The 26,296-nt window shown below is 43.3% G+C and overlaps 1 protein-coding gene across 1 annotated transcript in view; it reads left to right on the top strand.

Annotated features, from left to right (window-relative positions):
- PPP6R2 (protein phosphatase 6 regulatory subunit 2) overlaps positions 1 to 26,296 on the top strand; it is a 298,731-nt gene that overhangs the window by 243,714 nt on the left and 28,721 nt on the right. The window contains exon 29 of the mRNA XM_056573053.1: positions 218 to 463. The gene's annotated coding sequence lies outside the window, so the exon portion shown is untranslated. The remainder of the gene's footprint in view (positions 1 to 217; positions 464 to 26,296) is intronic.

Genomic DNA, 26,296 nt, shown 5'->3' with positions numbered 1-26,296 from the left:
GACTGACTTTACATACTGACAGTTTGAAAACTGATGCAAATGGATGCCACTAAATGGCATCCCTTTGCATCAGTTTGTATCCATTAGTAGTATGGTCCGTTTAGGAGGCAGTGACGGATGAAAATCGGGATGGGGACAACAGCTGTGTGAACCTAGCCTGAGTATGATGATCCTTTTGTCTTATGACATCCTCTGTTAATGCTGTTCCTTTTGCCAGGTCCTACATCAGAGCAACATTCTTCTCCAGTGGAACAAACACACCATGGGGTCTGGACATTTGGATGCACCTCTCAGCCACTATTCAGATCTCAGATCAGATCCCGCCTGATGAAGTACGTGATGACGTAGGAAACAGCTGTCGCGCTGACTCCTAGCTCCTGCTAACACCACTACAGCTCCCCGCCTCAGTGTTAATGTTGGCACATGAAAATTGGATAAATAAAGACTGAATGTGCCAGTATTGGTGAGTCGCCATTGTTTCTATTTGTTCTACATTATATGCTAAATATAGAAAAGCTCACGCCTTGGGTGGAAAAGGATCTATGAGAAATGTCCAGAGCTCTGACATCCAAGATTCTTTTCATTGAGCTTGAAGGATAGAAATTTCAGGGAAAGCAAGTCATTGTCCTCCCAGGATTTTAATAAATTAAATATTAAGGTAACATCCCAAGTATACTGGTATCTTGGACGAGGAGGTCTTTTGAACCTTATACCTTTCATCAACTTACAAATAAGAGGATTGAATCCAAAGGAGGATGACAGAAAGAAATGCATTGCATATTGCCTGGATTATTGACCATAAGCTGAGGTGTAATGGATCCGGCGTCAAGAGATATTATTAGTATCATCTAATAGCACTTCATATTATCCTTGCTTCATTCTTTATTATCTGTTAGATAACGGCTTTTATCTAAGCTTCATGTCTCTGATGTGGGGTCTTCCCCGGATACTTACAGAGCCGACCTGAAATAATCTGGACTTTACAACATCTTTACAGCTGGATCTATGTTATCATATTGTAACCTGGTCTTTTTAATATGTAATGACTCTGTTTATTATTCTATGTACTTTTATTTTCTTATTCTCAAATATCTGTTTTAAAGAAAAATTCTTTAATAAAAAAACAGTTATAAAAAAAAAGAAAGAAATTGCAGATCAATAGACGTTGATAGTGCGGTATTCTTTTCCTGATTCAAACGAAGAGGAAAGAAAGTTTAGGATGTTGGCTAAAGATGGATGTAAGGGATCCAGATCCTGTTGCATGCACCAATAAACCCAAAGCTTCCAGGCTGATCTGGTACCAGGAGCCCAGGCTTCAGAGAGGATGTCTCGAGTAGTTTGTGAAAATTCTGAATCAAAGATTGTTGTCCGATATTAAACATGCCACCAGGGGAAAAAGTTCTGATTTAATCAACGCATGAGGATTCCCGGTGGGGTCCTGAAGAATTTCTAGATAAGAGGAAGGGCACATGGAAAGCCTATCGCCATCCCCAAGATTTTGGGAAACCACGATTGGGTTGGCCACCAAAGAGTTATTTTTACAAGAGTCGATTGCTGAATCATAGTTTGAAGGAGAACTCTTGGAATGAGCGAGAACAGTGGAAAAGCATATAGAGTCGTCGGAGGCCAAAACTGAAGAAAGACTCCTAGAGCCTCGGGATCGTGGCACCAACTGAAGAACTTAGGTAGTTGGCTATTTAGAAGAGAGGCGAAGAGATCTATGCTGAATGGTCCCCATAGGGCATTGATTTGTAGGAAAGTCCGACTATTGAGTTTCCAATTTTTGTTGTCGGTCAGATAGTGGGAGTTCTAATCCGCAACAGTGTTGGAGGTCCCGGAAGATACTCTGCTTTGAGGACAATGCTCTTGTCCAGGCAGAAGTGCCAAAGGTCTTTGGCAATGTTTGCTAGAACTTTGGATTTGGTACCTCCCAAGTCAATTTATATATTGAACCGCTGAGATGTTGTCCATCTTCAGAAGGATACAACGATGAGGCTTGTCCCTCGCAACACTTTTGGGGGCAAAGAAACCCTCTAAGAGTTCCAGGCAATTGATGTGAAGGGATTGTTCTTTTTCTGACCATTTTCCTGCAGTGGATAGATGACCACAACGGGCGCCCCAACCAAGGCAACTGGCATCTTACTTCATAATAACATCTGGAACAGAATTGAAAATAGCTTTCCCATTCCAATCCTGAATGTGGTGCAACCACCATAAGAGTTCTTCTTTGGTATCTGAAGTTAAAGTTAACTTGTCTGAGTATGCCAGACCTTCTCTCAGATGTTGAGTCTTGAGGCGTAGCAGAGCCCTGTAATGGAGGGGTGCTGGACAAATTGCCTGGATCGAGGCTGAAAGGAGTCCTACTACACGGGCTGTGCTCCTTAGAGATATACGTTTTTTTGTTCAAAATCAACCAGATTTCTTTCCGATTCAGAGGCAATTTCCAGGATGGTAGGCTTAAGAGGGCTAAGTGACTATTTACTGTGAAGCCCAAGAATTCTAACTCCTTTGAAGGGTTTTGACATATTTATTGGTATTGATTAGTAATCCCAGATTGGTAAGGAGTGACAAAGTCCACTGTGTATGATAAGGTGGAGAGACTGAGCCAGATAAATTAAGAGACAAACTCCTCTTCTCCGTAAAGTGGCTTCCACTGGTCCGACGACAGGCCGAGGGGAGACTTGTAAACTGCCATTTCTGGCCTTCCCATATGAATTGAAGGTATGGTGGATGCAGAGGATGTGCTGCTACAGTCAAATAAGCATCTTTTAGGTCTATTTTGACCAGCCAATCGGCTTTGATCAAAAGATCTCTTAACAGATGGATACCCTCCATCTTGAAGTGTTGGTATTTGACAAAATGGTTCAGTTCTCTCAAGTTTATCATTGGCCTGTGACTGCCTTCCTTCTTTTTTTACTAAAAAGAGGTTACTGAGAAAACCCTGAGTATGGTAAGGAACTGGAGATATTGCTGCTTTGGTGTAAAGTTCCTTGACTTCTGAATTTACCAATTTGTGGTTTTCCTGAGAAAATTGTATGGGGTGAGGAAGACATGTCTGAAATGGAGTTTGCCAAAAAAAATCTATTTGGTAGCCCGCTATGGTGTTCATAATCCAAGAATCTGAGGTAATCCATGCTCCAAGCCTGGAAAAAAATATATGTGAGCCTTCCCCCTAAGGCTAAGTTTCTACTTGTTTTTTTGTCCTGTGTTTTTTGGTTTGAAAAAAACACAAGAAAAACACCTGAAAAAAATGGCAGTGCAATTTCCTGCATCTGGCGTTTTTTTCACTTGTGTGGAAATAGCATTTTTGGCCCTTTTGGCGTTTTTTTTTTTTTTGTACCCAAAATTTGTTGGGTACCAAAAAAAAAAAAAAAATGATGCAGTAGTGATGGAAAAAAAATGTATTTAACGAAATTTATATTTTTTATAACAAAATTTTAATAAATTTTTAATGAAGTGTGTGTTTCATTTTTTCTTCTCTCTTTTGTCATTGTTTAGGTAGTACTACTACTCCCAGCATGGAACAGACTGTTCCATGATGGGAGTAGTAGTACCTGTACTAATAGACATATCGCCTGATGCGATTGTCCATAATATAGCAGAGATGCGGAACGGCTCTATACAGCGCTTGCATCTCTGCACTATACTCCGGCCAGTGATGTGAATATTTTCCGCCCAGAGTGGGGATTGGCGGATTGCAGGCAATCACAGCTCTCAGAGGGAAATATGAATAGGTGTATATATACAGCAGTGCAGGGGACCGTAGAAGAGCGGCCGGCCGCATCTATACATTATACAGGAGGATCGCAACGGACCCGGGGCGATATGTCAATTAGTACAGGTACTACTACTCCCATCATGGAACAGTGTGTGTTCCATGCTGGGAGTAGTAGTACCACCTAAAAATAAAGAATAAAAAGTTAAAAACACACACACTACATTTTTATTTTTGTCTGCTATATTTTTAGTGCCTTGCCTGCCCACATAAATTGATCCCTGTTTAAAAATTAATAAAAAAGATACATTTCATTAAATACAATTTTTTCCATCACTACTGTATCTTTTTTATTATTTTTTTAATGGTACCTTGCGAAATGTTATTAAAAAAGGTATCTCCATCACTTTTTTGGATCGCTAAAGTCCAAAAGAGAATAAAAAACACCTGAGAAAACACCAAAGTTAAAACCCACGTGGCATTTTTTTACACACATAGTCTTCTATGGGAGAAAAACGCCACGATTTCAGGGGAAAAAACGCCAGTGGCTCAACATGCTGCGATTTTGCGAATCCACCAAGGAGCTGAAAAACACCAAAAAAGAGTGAAAAAACGCCAAAAGAATTTAAAAAAAAACGCCAAACTGAAAAACGCCAAGTAGAAAAAAGAATCTTGTGATTTCTCATTGATTTACAGCTAATATCTGGCTGCAGTGTTTTTTGGCCAAAAAAATGCCAATGCGGCAGGATTTGCGTTTTTCTTGGCGTTTAAAATTTTTTTTAAAAGTAGAAACTTAGCATAAGTGAATTTGGGAAGGAGATGGGTGCATCACACTTACCTGTAGATGGGCGAAATCTGGGATAACCTCAATGACCCCGCGCTCTCCATTGCCTGCCCCTTGATGGGACGAAAGGGGTGGATTGATATGATTGATAGTTGGATTGTCTTTCATGATGTTGGCGGCCAGGAAATCAACCCCTTCCTTTCCTGGCCTTCCCAAAAATGTTTCTCTGGAAAACTTTTTTAAGGGAAGTTTGCGCTTTATCAAGTGACGAGAACAACTCAACTTTGATGAAAGAATCACCAAAGAGAAGGCCCTCTGAGAGGGATTCTGGTTCTGTATTAGCCAGATGCATAAGCTGGGATCCAGCATGAGAAGTATGGCTCGGCGTCTCTCGCTACAAAAAGCCGAGTTCACATTGCCAAATAAATAGACTGCCCTTTGGGCCCATCTGTGTAATACCTCAATGTCAATGGGACGACCGGAGGATGCAGCTTCCTCGGACATGTCCAATATTTTTGTTAGGGGCCCCAAAAGGTCAAGGAATTTATCCTGGCAAAATTTTAAGGGACTATTGATTCCTTTTCTGGGGTTTCTACCCGATTTTTGTAGGTATTTGTGCATATTTGTTCGGGAGGGTAGGTCTTGGGCACTCAGCCTTCATTTTGTTCCTGGCTGACTTTTCTAAAGGCTTCCTAAGCCAGGCACAGAAAAATGTTGCTACTTGTGGGTGAGGGACCCACTCCCCAGAACGAGGATGTTTGATATTATCGGGGTCAAAAAATGGTTGACCATTGCAATCCAATATGACAGGTCCTGATTTGTCAGTAACCATATGTGAATCATCTTCCTGATCCGAAAGGTCCTCATACTCCGAATCGGATCGGTCTTGCATGTCAGACTCCCCTGAGGAATCTTGACTAGATGATGATGTTCTGTAGGAGTCTCGCTTAAGCCTATTAGAGGCTTTGGTAACCCGCTTATTAATTAACTCCTTGCGGGACAAAGGTATGGGGTGCTTATCAGAGACACCTTTATGCACGCTGCTTTTCAGAGGCGCATCAGACACCAATACCTGATTCTCATGGCGAATAGCCATTTTTTTGGGAAGCTTGAGGATCGGTTGTACAGAAGTGTCTCTCTGGAGAACACTTGACAGATCTTTTTAAGCCCTTAGCCAAACCTGAGGATGAGTCCTCCGTTGACAAAAAAAATTTCAGACGGGGTAGAAGGGCAATTCTTTTTAATATTGGCAGAAGTTTGGGTCACTGCCATGACCACTGACTTGGAAATTAACTCTTGAATGGTATCTAAAGCTGATGGAACAGCTATGTTAACTGACCTGGTCACAGAGTCATCCACCAGGTTTTTAATGTGCTCCTCCAAGGCATACTGATAGTCCTTATTCCCTGAGGGTGAGCCGGTGGGGGGAACTGCCTTGTATTATCCTCATTGGCCATTTTATACAGGTGAGGAGACTAGGAATATATATATATATATATATATATATATATATATATATATATATATAAAAGCAAATTCTGAATGTATATAAATAAATAAAATATTGCCCCAATAGGGTAAAGCTCAATGCCAAAGAAGGAAAGTAGCTATTTCTGACAGAAAAATTATATGAGACAGTATCCACTGGGACAGGTTCCATCAGCTCCGGCGTCTGAGAGAAGTTGGAGCGGTGAGAGAATAAGATTAGAACACTGAGGAGCATAGTCTCGCGAGACCTGATGAGATCACATCAGGAGCGAGGTCCGAAGTCTGCCCGGCAACGTGAGAGCTGGTGCAGGAGATATGCGGGGGGGGGGGGGGGGGGGGGGGGGGGGTTGACTGGGCAAGAACCGAAAACAGAGTGGAATCAGAGAATAACTGAAAAGGTAAGAAGGGGAGTGATAAAGGGAAAAAAGGGGGATAAGAAAAGCACAGAAGTGCAAGAGAATGAGTTATGAATGTTAATGAAGGAAATATGCGCAAGAATATGCACAAACCTATGCGCATACAGGAATATACGCGAACAGTAATGAAGATTAACTTTAGGAAAGGATAATCATGATGACTTTAAAATAAAACAAAACTAAGCAATATTCCACAGTAAGGAAAAATTAATATATAGCACTTATCTCTTGAGCTGAGCAGCAAGAAAGAGGAATCTGAGGGGACACCTGGACCTTATATTATCTAGGCTTCATTCTGATTGGTGGACTAATCACCTAACAGTATACCTGTTACCACCTGAAAGATTTTTTCTTCTGTTACTGTTAACCGTTTACTTGCTGCTATTCTGAGCTAGTAAAGAAATATTGGCATTATAATAGGAGGCTCTTGTCTTGCAATAAAATAAGGTTTATGTGTTTCCTTCCTTTTAGTTGATAATGAGATTACTCAAAAAGATTTTGGAAGACCAAGCAACAGCCATTTCAAGTTTGCCATTTGGTTTCTGCTTGTGTTAAAGTTACAGTATTGAGAGGTTGATTTTGAGAGATAGCTTTTCAGACTTAAAGTGGTACTCCAGTGGAAAACTTTTTTTTTTTTTTTTAATAAACCTGGGCCAGAAAGTTAAACAGATTTGTAAATGACTTCTATTTAAAATTATTTCAGTACTTATCAGCTGCTGTATGCTACAGTGGAAGTTGTATTTCTTTCTGGAGTTCTTTCCAGTGCTCTCTGCTTACATCTCTGTCCATGTCAGGAACAAGCAAATCCCCATGGCAAACCTATCCTGCTTTGGACAGTTCCTGATATGGACAGTGGTGTCAGCAGAGAGCACTGTGGTCATACAGAAAATAACTCCAGAAAGAAATACAATTTCCTCTATAGCATAAGGCAGCTGATAAGTACTGGAAGGATTAAGATTTTAAAACTTTTTGGCACCAGTTAATTTGAAAAAAAAATAAGTGGCACATGAACATCTGTGGCAACAGGTGTGAATCCTAATGTAGATAAAAAAGGCGTAGCTCAAATTGCACTAAAATGATAGGACAACTGATGCAGACATAAACCAAAGAAGATATATATATATATATTGGTGTGTGTGTGTCGTGCCATGCATCTGTGAGGATGTGTGCTCTGCAGTCTCCGTCCCTGGCCGCCACTTATCAGGGGAATTAGCCGGTCAATATGACTAACCGCCGCAACAAGAGCCGGGGGAACCCCTGCTGCCTCAGGGGTTCCCATCTCTGATTTCTTTAGCCCGCTCCAGGAGGAGCGCAGAGCTCCGGACCAGCCAGCCCCCGGCCGGGCGCCATCTTCCAAGTGCGGCAGCGCGCATCAAGTGAGCCCTACCTTATCCTGCCGGCGGCTCCCGGACCCGCAGCGGACACTGCAGACAGCGCAGAGGGGTGAGTCTGCCGAGCCCCAGCACTTCTCCTCGGTGCCCCTGCTGGACCTGGCCTCACCGGAGTGCTAGGTCCCGGTCCTGCCTTACACTCAGGCCCCATAGTCACCTCGGCCACACACGATTCGGCAGGCTCCGCCGATCACCCTTGCCGCGGTGCCGCCGCCATCTTCCCTGCTTCCCTCCAGGCCGCAACCCTCTGCATCTCCCTCCGCTGGGCCTACTCCCACATTACAGCGGGGCCCCCCGGACTGTCTCCCCATGCCCTGGTCTGCCCTGGTCCCGGAGGACCAGACTGAATTTGCAGCAGTGGCCCCAGAGTCCCCTGGCCAGGAGCCCCCTTCATGCAGGCCTGCACTCTCCCCTGAAGGATCCCCCTTACTGTTTGGGACCATGGAGGCCCTGGATCCCCCGTCAGCCTCTACCTCTCAACAGCTGGAGGCACATGAGCCACGCCGGAGTACCCCGCCTTCTGCAGATCCGAGAGCTCCTGTGGACCCCTTGGGCCTGCCAATGTCCCCAGCCCCTGAGAAGCCTCCCTCCCCGGCTCCATCGTGGGGATCCTCCAGTTTGTCCTCATGGCCGCAGGCTGTGGGTGAGGACCTTCCTGCCCCTCGGATCCATATCCCTGGCGCTGTCGTTCCTGTGGCGGCTCCAGCACTGACACTGGCTGAGAACCTCACGCGTCTCTCTACCTGCCCCGCCCATGCGGACTACTCCACTACGGCCACACACCTCATCTTAAAAGATCATCCAGAGCTTCAGGCGCTCCTTACGTTAATTCCTTCAAAACAAGATTTATCCTCCCTAACCGCTGAGCTGAAATCTGCCGGGAGGCAGGATCTACAGGTGGTTCAGACAGAGGTGGACTCACTACATGCTACTGTACAGGAGCTCCAAACATTCAAGTCATCGGTCCCTGAATCAGTGCGCCCCCAGGAACTCTTCCAGACCCTCACTGCATTGTTCAACTCTATCCTGAATCGCCCCCTTCTTGGGCACCCATTGAAATGGACAGAGCTCATAGGGCACTGCGCCCTCAGAACCCCGACCCCTCCAGACCGAGGGATGTTATTTGCCGCGTACACTATTACACGGTAAAGGAGGAGATCCTGCAAAAGGCACAACAAATCTGGGACTTGGACTTTGGGGGGGCACGTTTGCAGCTGTTCCCGGATCTCTCATGTCATACTCTACGCCTGCGTGCGGCCCTCAAGCCGTTGCTAGCTGTCCTCCAGGATCGAAACATACCGTACCGGTAGGGCTTTCCTTTCGCCCTCTCTGTCTGCATGGACGATAAATTAGTGACTCTACGTCGCCCCCAAGATTTGCCTCTATTTCTACAGACCTTGGGACTTCCTGCTGTGGATCTCCCGCAATGGAATGACCTGCTGGACAACCCATATTTGCCGTTGCCTTCGGATAGCCGCCAGGGGATTGTTTCTTCCCTAAACCCGGCTCCCCCCCATCCGCAGAGATCCAGGAGACTACCATGAAGTTCCTCCCGCTCCAGGCGGGGCTCGCAACGTTCCCCGTGAATGGTATTCCGGATGGACTTAGAGATCCAGCCTTGAAGTCCGAACTGCTCTTTATGGACTTTCCTGCATCCACTGGACTGATGAGTATCATTCCATTGAGTCGTATTTGAGTTACTATGTTTTGATATATGCAATGTTTTTTCTTCTTCCCCTACATGTTCCTTTTATATGTTGCATTGTTTTGCTTAGTGGCGGTCATACGGATAATGCAAATCACCGACTGTATCCTACTCCCCCAGTTTTGCGGTGGCTTTCATTATCTGTATTACCTCTGACCCTATGCCCCACGTAGGTTGTAGGTAGTTGTACTAATTACTGTATTTCTGCCTATTGGCTTCACCTTTAGGATCTAGAGCGCTTGATCCCCCTCTGACTAGCGCTTCCTCCCGCTACTGTTCTCTCCCTCTCTTTAACGCTTCTTTCTCCCTCCCCATCCCCCCTCCCCTGCCCATCCCCCCTTCTCCTGTCCATATACTCCCTGAGACACCGTACATTACTGGATATACTCCATTCCTGGTCCCAGTGACATTTAGATCTAGAGGAGGTGTCCCACTGCACCTATGGGGTCCCTTAAGGTCTCCTCTTTGAATGCACAGGGTGTCAATGTCCCAGGGAAGAGATCCAAACTACTATACCACTTCCATGAGCAAAAATCCCAGATAGTGTGCTTGCAAGAAACTCATTTTCGCCAGGACCAATTATCAAGCTTCCATAATAGGTATTATCCGACTTGGGTCCACAGTAGTTCCCCCACACAGAAAGTAAAGGGTGTTGCAATATTTTTCCACAAATCACTGGCAGCTCAGATTGTTGACACCCGTACTGATCCTGAGGCCCGTTATATCTTTGTCCGATTCACTATCCAGGGACGTGAATACACCATTGCCTCTACCTATGCCCCTAATCAGGGCCAGAGGTCTTTTATTGAGAGGACTATGGAAGATCTCAACACATTCTCGCAAGGTCTACTTATCGTTTGTGGGGACTTCAACATTACCCTAAACCCCCTGATTGATACCTCTACAGACTCAAGTACGCTCTCTTTCGCTGCGCTGAGGGGCATAAAGCATTCTCTTCATGCACATCAGTTATGCAATACATGGCGCCTTCTCCACCCGACTGAACGCGATTATATCTTTTTTTCGCATGCGAGGAGAGCATACTCTAGACTTGACTATATCATGATCTCTCACCACCTACTTCCCAACCTCATTTCCGGATCCATAGATCCGATGATACACTCCGACCACGCACCTGTATCCTGCTCCCTCAGACTCCCTACTACCCCTCCGAGGGAATTCACTTGGAGGCTAAACGAAACGCTTCTGTCAGACTCCCTCTGTATCTCTGATGTTAAAAAAGAAATTGCGGCTTTTGTTCTTGCGCATGCCTCTGACACCACATCACCGCAAACCCAGCGGGAGGCATTGAAGTATGTCCTTCAGGGTGTTCTCATCCGCCATGGTGCCAGACGCAAGCGTGACGCAACTGCCAAGCTCGCTTCCCTGCTTACCCAGCTTCACATGTTGGAAATACGTCATAGACGCACACTCGCCGAGGACGACTTGAGGGAACTTCTCAGAGTACAGAAGGAGGTGCAGGTCCTTCTTTACAAAAAACACAATAGAATTGGCCAATTATGTACCGCGTCTCACTATGAATGGGGGAATAAAGCAGGCAGACTGCTGGCCCGGGCCCTGAGGGATAAAAGAGCAGGCCTTTTCATCCCGTCTATTAAAAACTCCCAGGGACACCATGAACATCTCACCTCCCAGATCCTCACTAATTTCCACACCTACTACTCGGGTCTGTATGACCTGTCAGGGGTCGGGGGCATACCACCACCCACCACACAAGCTATCCACTCTTTTCTACAGAGCACTGCCCTCCCCTCACTTTCTCTGGAAGGCGTAGCTGACCTAATATACCCATTCACAGTGGAGGAATTGGACAGAGCAATCTCTTCCTCACCCTCGGGCAAGTCTCCTGGCCCCGATGGCTATACTGCACGGTTTTATAAAATGATTCAATCGGATCTTTCTGCCCCCCTTCCTAGCTGCATGTAATGCTGTGTCCCCTTCCACGGGTTTCCCAGACTCCTTTTTAACTGCCCACATTACTGTGATACCTAAAGCGGGCAAGGACCCAAATCTCTGCCAAAGCTATCGTCCAATATCCCTTCTTAATGTAGACGCCAAGCTCTATGCGAAAATGATTGCCCTCAGACTCACCCCTCTCTTGGAGCACCTAGGTGGGCTTTGTCCCTTCTAGGGAGGCCCGAGATAACACCCTGAAAACTTTTTCCCTCATCCATCACGCCCAATCTACCAAATTGCCCTGCATGGTCTTGTCGCTTGACGCGGAAAAGGCCTTCGACCGGGTGGGGCTTCATGAGAGGGGTGTTGACTCAGCTGGACCTTGGCCGGCCAGCTTTAGGCCGTATTATGGCGCTCTACACTAATTCGTCTGCGAGAATTAGGATTAATGGTTCTCTTTCAGAATCCTTATCTATACACAACTGCACTAGACAGGGTTGCCCGTTGTCCCCCTTACTTTACATTCTAGTGATGGAACACCTCATGCAGGCGATTAGGTCGCATCAGGACATTAGAGGTATACAGGTGGGGGACCTTCATTTTAAATGCTCAGCCTTTGCGGACGACCTCCTCCTGTACATCTCGGCCCCGGAAACGCCACTCCCCGCGCTCTTGTCTGTCTTGGACTTGCCTACTGCTGCCAGTGCTACGGAGTGGGAAACGTCTTTCCTATTATGTCACAAAGCCTCCAGGGCAGTAGCTCTGCAGGAGACAAACTATAAATTGTTGTCCAGATGGTACAGGGTTCCGGCTCTGCTCCATCGTTTTTATCCTTCGGTCTCACCCACCTGCTGGAGGTGTAAGGGGGACACAGGCACGCTCATACACATATGGTTTTCCTGCCCCCTACTGACGCCCTACTGGTCAGCGATACAAGACGCTATACACAAGGTCACGGACATACATGTTCCGAACACTCCCCAAGCCCTACTACTCTCCATGCTGCCAGAGTCGGCTGAACAATTGAAGAAGGGTCTAGTGAGCATATTACTTGCTGCAGCTAGACATGTTGTACCGAGATGCTGGAAATTGTCCACTCCCCCCACCGTCTCGGACTGGATTTGGGAAGTCCTGCATATTCAGGGCCTTGAGGAATGCCTGGCAGACCTCAACACCACCACTGATCAATAGTGTTGAGCGGCATAGGCCATATTCGAATTCGCGAATATTCGCGAATATATGGACGAATATTCGTCATATATTTGCGAATATTCGCATATTCGTTATATTCCCGTTTTATTTTCGCATATGCGAACATTCGCGTATGCGAAAACTATCATATGTGCATATTAGCATATACAAAATTAACATACGCGAAAATTCGCATATGTGAAAATTCGCATGTGCTAATTTTCGCATATGCTAATTTTCGCATATGCGAATTTTCGCGCGCCAGTCTCACACAGTAGTATTAGAGCCTTCTTTACACCACACAAGCTGGAAGCAGAGAGGGATGATCACTGTGATGTGTACTGTGAAAAAAAAAAACAAAAAAAAAAAAAAAAAAGAATATTCGTAATTACGAATATATAGCGCTATATTCGCGAAATTCGCGAATTCGCGAATATGCGATATTCGCGAATAATATTCGAATTGCGAATATTCGTGAGCAACACTACTGATCAATACATCAAACGTTGGCGCCCTTGGATAGTTTTTTCAGCCTCTCCCGATTTTCTACAATTTGGCCTGACCTCGACCTCTCCCCCTGCGCCCCCACCAGACCCTTTACACCCCCCCCCCACTACCCCCTCCCTCCTAACTCAACTATTTCCTGTGACCCTTCTACTCCGTCTTCTTACCTTCCTTCCCACCTGTCTTTGGACATCTTGTATCCCTTGTATACCCTTGTCACCTATCTCCCCCTTTCTATGGTTTCTATACATCAATCATTTTATACTTACCATGGTACTGCTATACCTGCTTTTAGAGTGGTTGATGTTATCTGCCCCATGTTTGGGGAACCTTGTTAATTTTTGTTCTAATTGTCTATCGAATCTATCTCGAGCCTTGGAAGGCCTTACTTGTTTGTGCTCTGCTTTTTCCTTAATAAAACCTGGTTTGAATATATATACCGTATATATATATATATATATAATATATATATATAATATATATATATATCCCACATGGGCTGATGTGATTGGTAAACAAGGTGGCAAATAACAAACGTCAACATTTTTTTTTATATAGTGCTTTTATGAGGTTTTTATATGCCAATTTGTTTACTGTTTTTTGACCCCTTAAGGACGGACCCATTTTTTACCTTAATGACAATGTTCTTTTTTTTTTTATAATTTGACATGTATCTCTTTAAATGGTAATAACTTTAGAACGCTTTTTCTGAGCGGAGCGATTCTGAGATAGTTTTTTCGTGACATATTGTACTTTATATCAGTGGTGCATTTTTGTTGACACATTCGGCATTTTTTGTGAAAAACTCCCAAATATTGTGAAAAACTGGAAAATTTCTGGTGTTATTTTCATTTTTTTTAATGGTGTACACTGTACGGTAAAAGTTAGGTTATATTTATTCTGTGGGTCAGTACGATTATGGCGATACCCATTTTATCTTTCTTTGTTTGTTTTTTTTTGAGCAAAAGTCTTTTTCTGCCATTCATTTCCCAACAACCGTAACTTTTTAAATTTTTTGCAGGTTGAACTGTACTTTTTATTGTATCATTTTTGCAATATGTGCTACCTTTTGATCTTTTTTATTCTGCTATTTGTACATAAATTGGTGAATTATGCGCTTTTTTTGTTGGTTTTTATTTACATTATAGTTTTATAGTACACGTCATTATGGACGTGGCAATATCTATTATGTATATGATTTGTGTTTTTGATCTTTTTTGGTGATAATACAGGGCTTTTATTGGGAAAGGGGCATTTTTTTTTTTCTACACTTCATACTTTTATTGAAGAACTTTTCATTTTATTTTTTGCACTTTTTACAGGTTATGCTATGCTGAAATACATTTGTACTGCAGCACAGTATGACCCGATCAGCTGCACACTGTACAGCCTGTGCGATCCAGCCTGTGGCAGGCAGACAGGAGGTCATGATCTGACCTCCTGCTGCCATAGCAATGAACGGTGACCCGCGATCGCAGCCTGCTCCCCCTGTCAACACCATCGTTGCCGTGATCAGGATTGATCACGTCATATATGGGATTAATGCTGCTGGGACCGGCACGATCGCGTCTCTGGCAGCTGCGGCGGCACTCCGGCTGTGATTTACAGTCACAATCACAGCCGGGTCCCGCCGCTGATCTCCTGTACTGCCCGATATGTCCCAGTGCGCGAACGTGTGGGTGCTGGAACGTATACATACGTCCTATAGCGGGAAGTGGTTAATCACATCTGCCCATTTGGGCATTATATAGCCAAACAGGAAAGAAGATCCAGCTCACGAGAAAGTAGTCCCAAAATGTCAAGAATATTTATTGAAAGCATATCTTCTTGATCTTTTTTCCTGTTTGGATTTCAATTAGTATGCTTCAGCTCTTGCAGGTGCAGTGAGCTGAGGCACTTTCGCTGTGTGGATGCTTATATGCGTATGTATGTTCTTTGGTTTATGATCCACATGGGAAGTCAGGTATCTGTTCACTGATTGAAACGCGTGGAATCAGATCAGTTCACTGATTGAAACGCGTGGAATTTTCATTTGCATTTTATCTGTACTTTGTTGTTTGTATCTTTTTGCTTAAGTTTTTAATGGAATTTTGAATAAAGCATACAAGATTTTATCGGGAGCTGGAGAAACCTTCCTTCCTCAACTGCTGACACTGGGGCTCAGCCCAGGCGAATTGCTCTTTGCCTCCCATCCACCTCTTCACTTGTGACTACTCACTACTATTGTCCAGGATCTGGTGATTCGATTATAATTTTTTCTTTTATTATGACTGCATCAGTTGTTCTTCTGAGGAAGGAGACAGATGGTCTCTGAAAACGGGTTTATATTGGACATTATTTTAAGTATGGTCTGGTGGTTGAAAGGTTGATTCTGAGAGGCAAGGATTATGAGACAGTGGATTATAAGACTGTATAGACATATTGATTGATTGTGGACAGTCTACTGGAAGCCAATTACATCATCATGTCATGAAGATTCAGATCTTGCTGTTGCTTGCATGACATTGTCTGTCTCTCTCTCTCTGCCCAATGTGCTGGAAATCCATAAAGAGCGCTTTAATAAAGTTCTTAACTTTAACACCCTCAAGGTCCATTTTCAGTGATTCTTTCCTGCATGGGGAATTCTCTAACCAACCAGTAGTCTTGTAGGTTGCTCAGAACTGTCTAGAAGGTATGGCCTTCAGAAGTCCCCATGCAGCCCCCATTTGATCCTCTATGTAAAGCTGAATTTAAATTGCTCTCCTGGAAAATTTTGTTTTCTGGGCCATCACAACTACCAGGTTGGTAAAATCCAAGCTTTCATCAAATCAACACAAGGTTTCTTCAAAACACTATTGGTCTCCTTAACAGCCGGGGGAACAGTCCAACTAGTAGTGTGGGGGATGGTAATGCAGGTAGGCCAAGACAGTTAATGGTAGTAGGGGATTCTAAAATCAGGACCATGGATAGAATAATTTGTCACCAAGACCTAGCTGTCATGGTCCATGTGGGAACAAACAACGGAATACATGATGGGTGGAGGTCCCTAAAGAATAATTATAAAGAACTAGGTGCCAAGCTGAAGGTAAGGAGCTCTAAGGTTGTATTCTCTGCAATACTGCCTGTGCCATGCACATCACAGGAAAGACAACGGGAGCTTAGGGAGTTAAAGGGGTACTCTGGTGGAATCTTTTTTTTTAAAATCAACTGGTGCCAAAAAGTTAAACAGATTGGTAAATTACTTCTATTTAAAAATCTTAATCCTTCCAGTATTTATCAGCTGCTGTATGCTACAGAGGAAGTTGAATAGTTGTTTTCTCTCTGACCACAGTGCTCTCTGCTGAGACCTCTGTCCATGTCAAGAACTGTCCAGAGCAGGAGAGGTTTGCTATGGGGGATTTGCTTCTCCTCTGGACAGTTCCTGACATGGACAGATGTGTTAGAAGAGAGCACTGTGGTCAGACAGAAAAGCACTATATAACTTCCTCTGGAGTATAAAGCAGCAGATAAGTACTGGAATGATTACATTTTTTTTAAATAAAAGTAATTTACAAATCTGTAACTTTTTGGCACCAGTTGGTTTAAAAAAAATTTTTTTCCACTGGAGTACCCCTTTAACCCCTTAACGACGCAGGACGTATATTTACGTCCTGCGCCGGCTCCCGCGATATGAAGCGGGATCGCGCCGCGATCCCGCATCATATCGCGTCGGTCCCGGCGCTCATCAACGGCCGGGACCCGCGGCTAATACCACACATCGCCGATCGTGGCGATGTGCGGTATTAACCCTTTAGAAGCGGCGGTTAAAGCTGACCGCCGCTTCTAAAGTGAAAGTGAAAGTGACCCGGCTGCTCAGTCGGGCTGTTCGGGACCGCTGCAGTGAAATCGCCTGGATCTCAGGCACGGAGCAGTCATTCGTCGATTGGACACCGAGGAGGCAGGTAAGGGCCCTCCCGGTGTCCGATCGACGAATGACTGCTCCGTGCCTGAGATCCAGGCAGGAGCAGTCAAGCGCTGATAACGCTGATCACAGGCGTGTTAATACACGCCAGTGATCAGCATAGGAGATCAGTGTGTGCAGTGTTATAGGTCCCTATGGGACCTATAACACTGCAAAAAAAATGTAAAAAAAAAGTGTTAATAAAGGTCATTTAACCCCTTCCCTAATAAAAGTTTGAATCACCCCCCTTTTCCCATAAAAAAAATAAAACAGTGTAAAAAAATAAATAAACATATGTGGTATCGACGCGTGCGTAAATGTCCGAACTATAAAAATATATCATTAATTAAACCGCACGGTCAATGGCGTACGCGCAAAAAAATTCCAAAGTCCAAAAAAGCGTATTTTGGTCACTTTTTATACCATTAAAAAATGTATAAGAAGTGATCAAAAAGTCCGATCAAAACAAAAATCATACCGATAAAAATTTCAGATCACGGCGCAAAAAATGAGTCCTCACACCGCCCTGTACATGGAAAAATAAAAAAGTTATAGGGGTCAGAAGATGACATTTTTAAACGTATACATTTTCCTGCATGTAGTTATGATTTTTTCCAGAAGTGAGACAAAATCAAACCTATATAAGTAGGGTATCATTTTAACCATATGGACCTACAGAATAATGATAAGGTGTAATTTTTAGTGAAAAATGCACTGCGTAGAAACGGAAGCCCCCAAAAGTTACAAAATGGCGTTTTTTTTTCGATTTTGTCGCACAATGATTTTTTTCCGTTTCGCCGTGCATTTTTGGGTAAAATGACTAATGTCACTGCAAAGTAGAATTGGCGACGCAAAAAATAAGCCATAATATGGATTTTTAGGTGGAAAATTGAAAGGGTTATGATTTTTAAAAGGTAAGTAGTAAAAAACGAAAGTGCAAAAACGGAAAAACCCTGAGTCCTTAAGGGGTTAAATGCATGGTTTAAGTCTTTGTGCAAGCGGGAAGGGTTTGGGTTTTTAGAGCACTGGACTTTTCATTGGGGTACAAACTTTATTTACACCTGAATGAAAGGGGGTCTGCTGTGCTGGGGGAGAGAATGCTGGAAGGAGTGGCAGAGTATTTAATCTAGGTGAGTTGGTGAAGCACAATAAAGCAAATCAAGCAGACAGAGGGGCAGATAGGTTAGAGAAGGCTCAGCACATAATGATAGGTGGAGAAGAGATCTGTGGATAAGAGCAGTGGATACGGAGATTTATGTGTTACAAACCAGCGGTGAAAATAAATGTAGCCCCAATAACTCAAAAAATCCCATTACTGAAACTGAATGTATAAAACTAGATGGAAATGTAAAGTGTACGTTCACAAATGCTAGAAGTCTATCAAGTAAAATGGGGGACCTTGAGGCCTTGATACTAGAGGAACACATTGATGTTGTTGGGGTCAATGAGACATGGCTAGACTCCTCACATGACTGGGCTGTCAATCTGCTGGGGTTTACACTGTTTTGCACGGATAGGGTAGGTGGTGGTGTATGTCTGTATGTTAGATGCGGTATAAAAGTCAGTGTAAAGGATGCCATAGCGTGTGATGATTCTGAAAAGGAGATAGGTCAGCTGCAGTGGCGTTGCGACCCGGGTGCGGGGGGTGCGGCCCGCACCGGGTGACACCAACCTAATGGGGTGACTCCAAGACCCTCTGTGCTCCGGTGGGCTGGAAAAGGTGGATACATTCCTAGGAAAGAGTCTCCTAGGACTGTATCCACCTTTTCCAGCCCACGGGAGCACCTGAAAGCTGAACAAATTTATGCAGGAAAAGTCATCAACTGCCGAGCAGAGAAGTTTGTGACGAGTTGAATTTACTGTAGTTTGCTCATCTCTAAGTATTATATTCAGAGGGCGCAGTGGGTGGTAGTATTATATTCAGAGGGTACAGTATGTGGCGGTATTATATTCAGGGGTACAGTATGTGGCAGATTTATATTCAGGGGTACAGTATGTGGCAGATTTATATTCAGAGGGTAAAGTATGTGGCAGATTTATATTCAGAGGGTACAGTATGTGGCAGATTTATAGTCAGAGGGTACAGTATGTGGCAGATTTATATTCAGAGGGCGCAGTTTGTGGTAGTATTATATTCAGAGGGTACAGTATGTGGTAGTATTATATTCAGTGGGTACAGTGTGTGGCGGTATTATATTCAGGGGTACAGTATGTGGCAGATTTATATTCAGAGGGTACAGTATGTGTTGGTATTATATTCAGAATGTACAGTGTGTGGTAGTATTATATTCAATGGGTATGGTGTATGGAAGGTTTATAATCAAAGAGTATAGTGTATAGTAGTATTCTATTTAGAGGATACAGTGTCTGGCAGGTTTATAATAATAATTGTTTTCATATAGAGGATGAGAATGCGCTGACATAGTGAGGAGACGTCTGGGCGTCACATTCTGCAGAGAGAAGTTTTAGCTGGATCAAGTCCTGGCGGTATGTACCATCTGAATAAGATAAGGAAAGACTATAGAGAAGACGTCACCTGTAGTCACTGATATCATTGTACATTCTCCTCACTATAGAGAAGACGTCACCTGTAATCACTGATATCATTGTGTATTCTCCTCACTATAGAGAAGATGTCACCTGTAGTCACTGATATCATTGTGTATTCTCCTCACTATAGAGAAGATGTCACCTGTAATCACTGATATCATTGTGTATTCTCCTCACTATAGAGAAGACGTCACCTGTAGTCACTGATATCATTGTGTATTCTCCTCACTATAGATAAGACGTCGCCTGTAATCACTGATATCATTGTACATTCTCCTCACTATAGAGAAGACGTCACCTGTAGTCACTGATGTCATTGTGTATTCTCCTCGATATAGAGAAGACGTCACCTGTAGTCACTGATATCATTGTGTATTCTCCTCACTATAGAGAAGACGTCACCTGTAGTCACTGATATCATTGTGTATTCTCCTCACTATAGAGAAGATGTCACCTGTAGTCACTGATATCATTGTGTATTCTCCTCACTATAGAGAAGACGTCACATGTAATCACTGATATAATTGTGTATTCTCCTCACTATAGAGAAGATGTCACCTGTAGTCACTGATACCATTGTACATTCTCCTCTCTACATCAGAGCTGTAGTCACTTGTCAGTTCTACAGTTAGGTCAGTTAAACTACAACTCCCAGCATTACCTCACCACTGCTCAAAGGGGTACTCTACTGGAAAAAAAAATTTAATCAGCTGGTGCTACAAAGTTAAACAGATTTGTAAATTACTTCTATTTAAAATCTTAATCCTTCCAGTACTTATTATCTGCTGTATAAGCGATTCACAGGAAGTTATTTTCCTTTTTAATTTATTTTCTGTCTGACCACAGTGCTCTGTGCTGACACCTCTGTCCATGTCAAGAACTGTCCATAGTAGGAGCAAATCCCCATAGCAAACCTATCCTGCTCTGGACAGTTCTTGACATGGACAGAGGTGTCAGCAAATAGCACTGTGGTCAGACTGGAAAGAACTACACAACTTCCTGTGGAGCATACACCAGCTTATAAGTACTGTAAGTATTAAGATTTTAAATAGAAGTAATTTAAAAATCTGTTTAACTTTCTGGCACCAGTTGATATAAAAGAAAATGTTTTCCAGTGGAGTACCCCTTTAAGTAATACTGGGAGCTGTATATTTCAATGGTGAAAACTTCTTTAACACTTTCCCATTCTGTGGCAACTGGTATATCTGATTATTATACTGGAATTTCTCACAATGCGCTACAACAGTGGTGTCTGTCACAACAGGCTAAAAACTTACTGAGGGGGAGGGGGTAGGTATGGGGGTGACACCATTTTCTACCGCACCGGGTGACACCAACCCTAGCAACGCCACTGGTCAGCTGTATACACAAATAGAGTGGGCTGGGCACACCTATATTGTATCTCAGTAATTCCTGGGAGTTGTAGTTCACCAACACCTCTATTGTATGAGTAGTCTCCTGGGGGTTGTAGTTCACCAAAACCTATATTGTATCTTGGTGAACTACAACCCCCAGGAGACTACTGAGATACAATATAGGTGTTGGTGAACTACAACCCCCAGGAGACTACTCATACAATAGAGGTGTTGGTGAACTACAACTCCCAGGAATTACTGAGATACAATAGAGGTGTTGGTGAACTACAACTCCCAGGAGACTACTGAGATACAATATAGGTTTTGGTGAACTACAACTCCCAGGAGACTACTAAGATACAATATAGGTGTTGGTGAACTACAACCCCCAGGAGACTACTAACACCTATATTGTATCTTAGTAGTCTCCTGGGAGTTGTAGTTCACCAACACCTACATTGTATCTCAGTAGTCTCCTGGGAGTTGTAGTTCACCAACACCTCTATTGTATGAGTAGTCTCCTGGGAGTTGTAGTTCACCTACACCTCTATTGTATCTCAGTAGTCTCCTGGGGGTTGTAGTTCACCAACACCTATATTGTATCTTAGTAGTCTCCTGGGAGTTGTAGTTCACCAACACCTCTATTGTATCTCAGTAGTCTCCTGGGAGTTGTAGTTCACCAACACCTCTATTGTATCTTAGTTGTCTCCTGGGAGTTGTAGTTCACCAACACCTCTATTGTATGAGTAGTCTCCTGGGAGTTGTAGTTCACCAACACCTACATTGTATCTCAGTAGTCTCCTGGGAGTTGTAGTTCACCAACACCTATATTGTATCTTAGTAGTCTCCTGGGAGTTGTAGTTCACCAACACCTATATTGTATCTCAGTAGTCTCCTGGGGGTTGTAGTCCAGTGTTTCCCAACCAGGGTGCCTCCAGATGTTGCAAAACTACTACTCCCTGCATTCCCTGGTTGGGAAACATTGTGTAAGCATGTGTAATTCAGGAGTCCCCCCCCCCCCCCCCCCCCCCCCACACACACACATACTAGAAATCATCCCCAGTATGCTATTTATTCCCCTGCAGTCTGTGTCTCCTTCACACACAGAAATCCTCGGCCGCGTGCAGTGCAGTCTGTGTCTCCTCACACATCATTTTGGAGGTGAAGGAGCTCTGCACAGACGTCCTCTCTCCCCTCCCCCGCTCTGTGTTTTCTCCGTGCAAACTTGCAGCCTCCCTGTGGTAGATGAGGTTCTGGGGAGACAGAGCAGGGGGAGGGGATGGAGCTGTGTACCGAGCTGTGTGCGGGGGATGGAGCTGTGTATGGAGCTGTGTACAGAGCTGTATACGTCCCTGCTCTCCCCCTGCTTGTTGTATAATGTAAGAGCGGGGGTGTGCGTGGCTTAATTATGTCCTGCAGACGTGCCATCTCGGCCTCTGCCCTCGCTCCTACCCGCTCTAGATTTGGAAAACTGCGGAGAGCGAAGGGGAGGAGGGAGAGCAGCAGCTATTAGGAAGCTGGCGCAGGGAGTCATGGGAAATGTAGTCTTTATGACATGGCTGCTTACTGCTACAGGTGGCAATTACTAGAGAATGCTGGGCCAAATTTGACATATGAGATATCGTTGGAAAGGTCTTCGAAAGAGCTATCAGATGAGGTAAACTTTTTTTTTTCATGTATGAGCGCTGCAGATGTCCTTTAAGAGAAGTGATTTACAAATCTGTTTAACTTTCTGGCACCAGTTGATTTAAAAAAAAAAAGTTTTCCATGTGAGTACCCCTTTAATATAGAAGATGGGATTAACAGCTCTGTTTGTCTCTTTGCAGAGGAAACCAAGCTTTGTAGCAAAGTACAGCCTATAGAGGATGTACAACAAGATGACTTGGATAGACTGTGTCTGGGCACCCACTTGGTAAATGAGGTTCAATGTAGATAAATGTAAAGTTATGCATCTGGGTACTAAACACATACATGCATTACATGTCTTCGGGGGGGAAGGGTTAAACTGGGAGAGTGACTGGTAGAGAAGGATCTGGGTGTACTTGTAGATCATAGACTACAGCATGCATTCAATTCATAGACTACAGCATTCAATTTTGTCTGCACAAGGAATTATTTTTTTTTCTGTTTCGCCGTGGATTTTTGGATAAAATGACTAATGTCACTGCAAAGTAGAATTGGTGGCGCAAAAAATAAGCCATTATATGGAATTTTATGTGCAAAATTGAAAGCGTTATGAATTTTAGAAGGTGATGGGGAAAAAAGGAAAGTGCAAAAACATGCATGCATGCTTCTAAGGTTAGCAGGATATTGTCATGTATCAGAAGAGGCATTAAATCGAGGAACAGGGACATAATACTACCCCTTTATAAAGCATTGGTACGGACTCACCTGGAATATGCTGTTCAGTTTTGGGCACCAGTTCATAAAAGGGGACTTGTGGAACTTGGAAGGGTGCAGAGACGTGCAACTAAACTAATAAGGAGAATGTAACCTCTTAGCTATGAGGAAAGATTAAAAGAATTACATTTGTTTTGAGAAGAGACATTTAAGGGGGTATATGATAAACGTATATAAGTATATAAATGGCCCATACAAAAAAATATGGGGAAAAACTTTTCCAGGTTAAACCCCTTCAAAAGACAAGGTGGTACTCGCTCTGTCTGGAGAAGAAAAGGTTTAGTCTCAAAGGGCGACACGCCTTCTTTACCATAAGAACTGTGAATTTATGGAACAGTCTACCTCAGGAACTGGTCACGGCAGGAACAGTTGAAAGCTTCAAACAGGGTTAGAAACATTCCTAGAACAATATAACATTAATGCTTATGCAGAAATATAAAATCACATCCCTTTTCCTCCATCCAACCATACCCCTTCCCTTCAATTCCTTGATTGAACTAGTCTTTTTATCAACCGTACTAACTTTGTAACACAATAAAGGAGCAAAGTATATTTAAAAGAAGACTACAAGAGGACATAGTTTAAATAAGAGTTGAAAGTAATATGAGAAAGTATTACTTTACTGAGAGAGTAGTGGATGCATGGAATAGCCTTCCTGCAGAAGAGGAAGGCTGCAAATACAATGAAGGAGTTTAAAGGGAAATCTGCACAGAAATAAACGTATCCCCTATCCACAGAGCTGTTTTTTTTTTTTTTTTGGGGTTGGGGGGGGGGGGGGCATGTTCATCAACCCTCAGTGAGGTAGATGACATGCGCATTAGCCAGCACACAGAACAGTAATGCTTTGGCCCCTTACGGGAGATCGCGAGGGGTCCAAGCGGTCGGACCCCCCCCCCTTGCGATCAGACACCTATCTCCTATCCAGTGGATAGAGGATATGTTTATTTCACTGCAGATCTCCTTTAAAGGGGTACTCCGCCCTAGACATCTTATCCCCCTATCCAAAGTTTAGGGGATAAGATGTCTGATCATGGCGGTCCCCATTGCTGGGGACCCCCGCAATCTCTGCAGCGCTACCGCACCGTCATCACTACAGAGGAAACTGGCTCTGTGCATGATGACGGGGTGATGCAGGGGTCATAGCATCATCAAGTTACAGCTTCGCCCCCGTGATGTCACCCCCCCACATATATCACATAGTCAGACTGGCATGTGAGGTGGTTTTTTATAGTAAATCTTTCTCCCGTTTTTTTTGAGATGATGTGGGTGAGGCCATGTGTAATTTCTCCGCAACATCTACAATTTTTTCTGTAACATTTGTAACTCCCCGATTTTAAAGCATGGTTTACACATTTTTCGTCGGTTGGAGACGGTGTTGGCGTAGCTGACTTGGGGCTAATAAACTCTTCAATTCGGAGCTCTCCGGAAAGTCAGCTGTGGGTTAGCAGGTAAATGTTGTTGAAGATATTTGTCTTGTTGCAAGATGTGCCAATGTGACCTTAAAATATTTTTTATAGACGGTATATTTTTGTTAAACGTTGTGGTAAAATTCATAGAGAATTTGTTGTCCGTTTTTTCAGCATTAGTTTTTGGTTTTGGGGCTAGGCAACTTTTTTATCCGACTTCCCCAGGTTTCTGGCTTTCTCAAATGCGGTTTGGATGATATGTTCCGGGTATTTTTTTGATCTAAAACGTTTATTTAAAATGCGGGATTGGGTTAGAAAATCACTGTCTCTTGTGCAGTTTTTTTCTTATTCTCCGAAATGGCTAAAAGGGATGTTTTGGATCCATTTTTTTATAATGTCCGCTATGGAAGTCCAAATAGCTATTCACATCGACAGAATTTAAAATAGGTAGATGTAAAAATGTTATTAAAATCGTCATGTGAAATACATAGATCTAAAAATGTAATCCTAGTAAAATCTGATTCCATTGTAAAAGAAATACCCCAATCATTACTGTTTAATGTTTCCAAAAGAAGAGATTCTGATCCAGCTTGTCCATCCCATATAAAAAACAGGTCATCAATAAAACGGCGATAAAATCTGATATGCGGTGATAAAATGGGGTTCTCCCAGATAAATGAATTTTCAAAATCACCCATAAATAAATTTGCGAATGAAGGTGCCACTTTCGCGCCCATCGCTGTGCCGGTTTCCTGGTGATAAATGTTTCCGTTGTATATAAAATAATTGTTCTGTAAAATGAAGCTCAGGCTGTTAATTAAAAATTCTCTGTGTGCAGTGGATAGAGTGGCGTCGTGTTCAAGGTATTTTTTAACGCATTGGATCCCTTTATCATGGTTGATGTTACTGTAAAGTGCTTGTACGTCACAGGTAATGAATTTCCAACCTGGTCTCCATTTGATATCTAAAAGAAGTTCGATCAAATGTGATGAGTCACGAAGATAACTCTGTAGATTGAGGACGTGTTCCTGCAGATACAAATCTATGTAGTGGGCTAAATTACTCGTCGCTGATGCTATACAGGAGACGATGGGACGGCCTGGGTTTTTTTTTGTGTCTTTATGGATTTTGGGTAAGAAGTAAAAGTAAGGTTTATTTCCATTTTTTATTGTAATATAGTTACGTTCATTTTTTGTCAAAATGCCTTGTTTGTAGGCATCGTTAATCAGATTGTGAAGATCTGTTTCCATTTTTTTAAAAGGATCATTTCTGATAGTGCTATAGTATAGTGTATTAGATAAAATATTATTTGCTTCTTCCTCATAGAAATCCAGATCCATAATTACCAGGCCCCCGCCCTTGTCGGCAGGTCGTAGTACAATATTTTTATTGTTCTGGAGAGCCTTTAGTGCTTGTTGTTCGTTTTTTGTAATGTTATGTTTCTTTTTTGATTGTTGAAGTATTTTGTCCTTAAAATCAGATAAAACCAAGTCTGAGAATACTTCAATGTGAGAGCCCTGTTTGTAGAAGAATAAAAGGTGGAAGGTGGTTTAAC

The sequence above is a fragment of the Hyla sarda genome, chromosome 4 (assembly GCF_029499605.1).
Source record: "Hyla sarda isolate aHylSar1 chromosome 4, aHylSar1.hap1, whole genome shotgun sequence".
NCBI classification, from domain to species: domain Eukaryota; kingdom Metazoa; phylum Chordata; class Amphibia; order Anura; family Hylidae; genus Hyla; species Hyla sarda.
This window is presented reverse-complemented; position numbering and strand designations above follow the sequence as displayed.